Source organism: Somniosus microcephalus, unplaced genomic scaffold (genome assembly GCF_052327205.1).
Source record: "Somniosus microcephalus isolate GS21.2 unplaced genomic scaffold, FLI_Smic_1.0 unresolved_chr7, whole genome shotgun sequence".
NCBI classification, from domain to species: Eukaryota; Metazoa; Chordata; class Chondrichthyes; order Squaliformes; family Somniosidae; genus Somniosus; species Somniosus microcephalus.
This window is the reverse complement of record NW_028225185.1, coordinates 27,132,976-27,138,975: the sequence shown is the minus strand read 5'-3', so window position 1 is coordinate 27,138,975 and position 6,000 is coordinate 27,132,976. Positions and strand designations below refer to the sequence as shown.

The 6,000-nt window shown below is 55.4% G+C and overlaps 2 protein-coding genes across 2 annotated transcripts in view; both read left to right on the top strand.

Annotated features, from left to right (window-relative positions):
• The window catches only part of LOC147086661 (uncharacterized), a 730,919-nt gene that overhangs the window by 158,429 nt on the left and 566,490 nt on the right, over positions 1–6,000 (top strand). The gene's annotated exons all lie outside the window — the stretch shown is intronic.
• Positions 1–6,000, top strand: part of LOC147086669 (3-hydroxyacyl-CoA dehydrogenase type-2-like) — a 50,078-nt gene that overhangs the window by 20,707 nt on the left and 23,371 nt on the right. The gene's annotated exons all lie outside the window — the stretch shown is intronic.

Genomic DNA, 6,000 nt, shown 5'->3' with positions numbered 1-6,000 from the left:
CCCCCGCCCAACTCCCCTACACCCACCAGCCCCGCCCCCCCCCCCTACACCCCATCTCCCCTCACCCCCGACCCGTACCCCCCTACACCCCCAAACCCCCCCCCCCACCTACCCACCTTCTCCCCAAGATCCCCAACCCCACCTACCCACCTTCTCCCCAAATCCCCACCCCACCCACCCACCTTCTTCTCCCCATCTCCCAACCCCCACCTACCCACCTTCTCCCCAAATCCCCACCCCCCCACCCACCACCTTCTCCCCATATCCCCAACCCCACCTACCCACCTTCTCCCCAAATCCCCCAACCCCACCCACCCACCTTCCCTTCCCCAAAACCCTCACCCCACCTACCCAGCCTTCTCCCCATATCCCACCTCTCCCAACCCTCACCCACCACCACCTTCTCCCCGTATCCCTCAACCCCACCCACCCACCTTCTCCCCATATCCCTCAACCCCACTACCCACCTTCTCCCCAAATCCCCAACCCCACCTACCCACCTTCTCCCCATATCCCCAACCCCACCTACCCACCTTCTCCCCAACCACCCCAACCCCCACCTACCCACCTTCTCCCCAAATCCCCACCCCACCCACCCACCTTCTCCCCATCTCCCAACCCCACCTACCCACCTTCTCCCCCAAATCCCCAACCCCACCCACCCACCTTCTCCCCATATCCCCCAACCCCACCTACCCACCTTCTCCCCAAATCCCCAACCCCACCCACCCACCTTCTCCCCATTTCCCCCAACCGCCACCTACCCACCTTCTCCCCAAATCCCCAACCCCACCTACCCACCTTCTCCCCCAAAATCCCCCAACCCCACCTGCCCACATTCTCCCCATATCCACAACCCCACCTACCCACCTTCTCCCCAAATCCCTCAACCCCACCCACCCACCTTCTACCTGTATCCCTCAACCCCACCTACCCACCTTCTCCCCAAATCCCCAACCCCACCTACCCACCTTCTCCCCAAATCCCCAACCCCACCTACCCACCTTCTTCCCATATCCCCCAACCCCACCTACCCACCTTCTCCCCAAATCCCCAACCCCACCCACCCACCTTCTCCCCGTATCCCTCAACATCACCCACCCACCTTCTCCCCAAATCCCCCAACCCCACCTACCCACCTTCTACCCCATATCCCTCAACCCCACCTACCCACCTTCTCCCCAAATCCCCAACCCCACCTACCCACCTTCTCCCCAAATCCCCAACCCCACCTACCCACCTTCTCCCCAAATCCCCAACCCCACGCACCCACCTTCTCCCCATATCCCCCAACCCTACCTACCCACCTTCTCCCCATATCCCCCAGCCCCACCCACCCACCTTCTCCCCATATCCCTCAAGCCCACCTACCCACCTTCCTCCCATATCCCTCAACCCCACCTACCCACCTTCTCCCCGTATCCCTCAAGCCCACCTACCCACCTTCTCCCCATATCCCTCAAGCCCACCTACCCACCTTCTCCCCAAATCCCTCAACCCCACCTTCTCCCCGTATCCCCCAACCCCACCCACCCACCTTCTCCCCATATCCCCCAACCACACCCACCCACCTTCTCCCCATATCCCTCAAGCCCACCTACCCACCTTCTCCCCATATCCCCCAACCCCATCTACCCACCTTCTTCCCAAATCCCCAACCCCACCTACCCACCTTCTCCCATATCCCCCAACCCCATCTACCCACCTTCTCCCCATATCCCCACCCACCCACCTTCTCCCCATATCCCCCAACCCCATCTACCCACCGTCTCTCCATATCCCCCAACCCCATCTACCCACCTTCTCCCCATATCCCCACCCACCCACCTTCTCCCCATATCCCCCAACCCCACCCACCCACCTTCTCCCCATATCCCCCAACCCCATCTACCCACCTTCTCCCCATATCCCCACCCACCCACCTTCTCCCCATATCCCCCAACCCCATCTACCCACCGTCTCCCCATATCCCCCAACCCCATCTACCCACCTTCTCCCCATATCCCCACCCACCCACCTTCTCCCCATATCCCCCAACCCCATCTACCCACCGTCTCCCCATATCCCTCAACCCCATCTACCCACCGTCTCCCCATATCCCCCAGCCCCACCGACCTGAGGCTGTGGATTGAAGCTGGTCTTTTCCTGCTCTGTGTGTGGGGTGGGGTGAAGAGGTGCTCAGTCCCACATCTAACCGCTGAGGCCCAAGGTTGGAATATCACTAACTCCCCCTCGCGGCAAGCTGTCTTCCTGATTTACTGAATGACCCTGACCTCCAGCGAGCGAAGGCAGCTCCAGCCCTGGAAGCCCTCCAACTGATTCGAACCACTCCTCAGACCGGGGAGAAGATTGGCCGGCTGCCAGACCCCCCACACAGAGAACATTGCACTGACAGACACTTAGATCAGGCACAATCATCAATCACTTTACTTTTTTAGTCTCATTAACAGGGCCGCTCGATACACTGAAGGAGTCCATCCCTTAAGCTGAGGTTAATGGTGGCGTTCAGACATTTCAATCAATATCTGTACACTGACTGGTGTCTCTCAGACCACTCGCCCTCAGGGAGATATCTGTACACTGACTGGTGTCTCTCAGTACCTCTCTCTCAGGGAGATATCTGTACACTGACTGGTGTCTCTCAGTCCCTCTCTCTCAGGGAGATATCTGTACACTGACTGGTGTCTCTCAGTCCCTCTCTCTCAGGGAGATATCTGTACACTGACTGGTGTCCCTCAGTCCCTCTCTCTCAGGGAGATATCTGTACACTGACTGGTGTCTCTCAGTCCCTCTCTCTCAGGGAGATATCTGTACACTGACTGGTGTCTCTCAGTCCCCTCTCTCTCAGGGAGATATCTGTACACTGACTGGTGTCTCTCAGTCCCCTCTCTCTCAGGGAGATATCCGTACACTGACTGGTGTCTCTCAGTCCCTCTCTCTCTCAGGGTGATATCTGTACACTGACTGGTGTCTCTCAGTCCCTCTCTCTCAGGGAGATATCTGTACACTGACTGGTGTCTCTCAGTCCCTCTCTCTCAGGGAGATATCCGTACACTGACTGGTGTCCCTCAGTCCCTCTCTCTCAGGGAGATATCTGTACACTGACTGGTGTCTCTCAGTCCCTCTCTCTCTGGGAGATATCTGTACACTGACTGGTGTCTCTCAGTCCCTCTCTCTCAGGGAGATATCCGTACACTGACTGGTGTCTCTCAGCCCCCTCTCTCTCAGGGAGATATCTGTACACTGACTGGTGTCTTTCAGTCCCTCTCTCTCAGGGAGATATCTGTACACTGACTGGTGTCTCTCAGTCCCTCTCTCTCTGGGAGATATCTGTACACTGACTGGTGTCGCTCAGTCCCTCTCTCTCAGGGAGATATCTGTACACTGACTGGTGTCTCTCAGTCCCTCTCTCTCTCAGGGAGATATCTGTACACTGACTGGGGTCTCTCAGTCCCTCTCTCTCAGGGAGATATCTGTACACTGACTGGTGTCTCTCAGCCCCCTCTCTCTCAGGGAGATATCTGTACACTGACTGGTGTCTCTCAGTCCCTCTCTCTCAGGGAGATATCTGTACACTGACTGGTGTCTCGTCCCTCTCTCTCAGGGAGATATCTGTACACTGACTGGTGTCTCTCAGTCCCTCTCTCTCAGGGAGATATCTGTACACTGACTGGTGTCTCTCAGTCCCCTCTCTCTCAGGGAGATATCAGTACACTGACTGGTGTCTCTCAGTCCCTCTCTCTCAGGGAGATATCTGTACACTGACTGGTGTCTCTCAGTCCCTCTCTCTCAGGGAGATATCTGTACACTGACTGGTGTCTCTCAGTCCCCTCTCTCTCAGGGAGATATCTGTACACTGACTGGTGTCTCTCAGTCCCTCTCTCTCAGGGAGATATCTGTACACTGATTGGTGTCTCTCAGTCCCTCTCTCTCAGGGAGATATCTGTACACTGACTGGTGTCTCTCAGTCCCCTCTCTCTCAGGGAGATATCAGTACACTGACTGGTGTCTCTCAGTCCCCTCGCTCTCAGGGAGATATCTGTACACTGACTGGTGTCTCTCAGTCCCTCTCTCTCAGGGAGATATCTGTACACTGATTGGTGTCTCTCAGTCCACTCTCTCTCAGGGAGATATCTGTGCACTGACTGGTGTCTCTCAGTCCCTCTCTCTCAGGGAGATATCTGTACACTGATTGGTGTCTCTCAGTCCACTCTCTCTCAGGGAGATATCTGTGCACTGACTGGTGTCTCTCAGTCCCTCTCTCTCAGGGAGATATCTGTACACTGACTGGTGTCTCTCAGTCCCTCTCTCTCAGGGAGATATCTGTACACTGACTGGTGTCTCTCAGTCCCTCTCTCTCAGGGAGATATCTGTACACTGACTGGTGTCTCTCAGTCCCTCTCTCTCAGGGAGATATCTGTACACTGACTGGTGTCTCTCAGTCCCTCTCTCTCAGGGAGATATCTGTACACTGACTGGTGTCTCTCAGTCCCTCTCCCTCAGGGAGATATCTGTACAGTGACTGGTGTCTCTCAGTCCCTCTCTCTCAGGGAGATATCTGTACACTGACTGGTGTTTCTCAGTCCCTCTCTCTCAGGGAGATATCTGTACAGTGACTGGTGTCTCTCAGTCCCCTCTCTCTCAGGGAGATATCTGTACACTGACTGGTGTCTCTCAGTCCCTCTCTCTCTCAGAGAGATATCTGTACACTGACTGGTGTCTCTCAGTCCCCTCTCTCAGGGAGATATCTGTACACTGACTGGTGTCTCTCAGTCCCTCTCTCTCAGGGAGATATCTGTACACTGACTGGTGTCTCTCAGTCCCTCTCTCTCTGGGAGATATCTGTACACTGACTGGTGTCTCTCAGTCCCTCTCTCTCAGGGAGATATCTGTACACTGACTGGTGTCTCTCAGTCCCTCTCTCTCAGGGAGATATCTGTACACTGACTGGTGTCTCTCAGTCCCTCTCTCTCAGGGAGATATCTGTACACTGACTGGTGTCTCTCAGTCCCTCTCTCTCAGGGAGATATCTGTACACTGACTGGTGTTTCTCAGTCCCTCTCTCTCTCAGGGAGATATCTGTACACTGGCTGGTGTCTCTCAGTCCCTCTCTCTCAGGGAGATATCTGTACACTGACTGGTGTCTCTCAGTCCCTCTCTCTCTCAGGGAGATATCTGTACACTGACTGGTGTCTCTCAGTCCCTCTCTCTCAGGGAGATATCTGTACACTGACTGGTGTCTCTCAGTCCCTCTCTCTCAGGGAGGTATCTGTACACTGACTGGTGTCTCTCAGTCTCCTCTCTCAGGGAGATATCTGTACACTGACTGGTGTCTCTCAGTCCCCTCTCTCTCAGGGAGGTATCTGTACACTGACTGGTGTCTCCCAGTCCCTCTCTCTCAGGGAGATATCTGTACACTGACTGGTGTCTCTCAGTCCCTCTCTCTCTCAGGGAGATATCTGTACACTGACTGGTGTCTCCCAGTCCCTCTCTCTCAGGGAGATATCTGTACACTGACTGGTGTCGCTCAGTCCCTCTCTCTCAGGGAGATATCTGTACACTGACTGGTGTCTCTCAGTCCCTCTCTCTCAGGGAGATATCTGTACACTGACTGGTGTCTCTCAGTCCCTCTCTCTCAGGGAGATATCTGTACACTGACTGGTATCTCTCAGTCCCTCTCTCTCAGGGAGATATCTGTACACTGACTGGTGTCTCTCAGTCCCTCTCTCTCAGGGAGATATCTGTACACTGACTGGTGTCTCCCAGTCCCTCTCTCTCAGGGAGATATCTGTACACTGACTGGTGTCTCTCAGTCTCCTCTCTCAGGGAGATATCTGTACACTGACTGGTGTCTCTCAGTCCCCTCTCTCTCAGGGAGATATCTGTACACTGACTGGTGTCTCCCAGTCCCTCTCTCTCAGGGAGATATCTGTACACTGACTGGTGTCGCTCAGTCCCTCTCTCTCAGGGAGATATCTGTACACTGACTGGTGTCTCTCA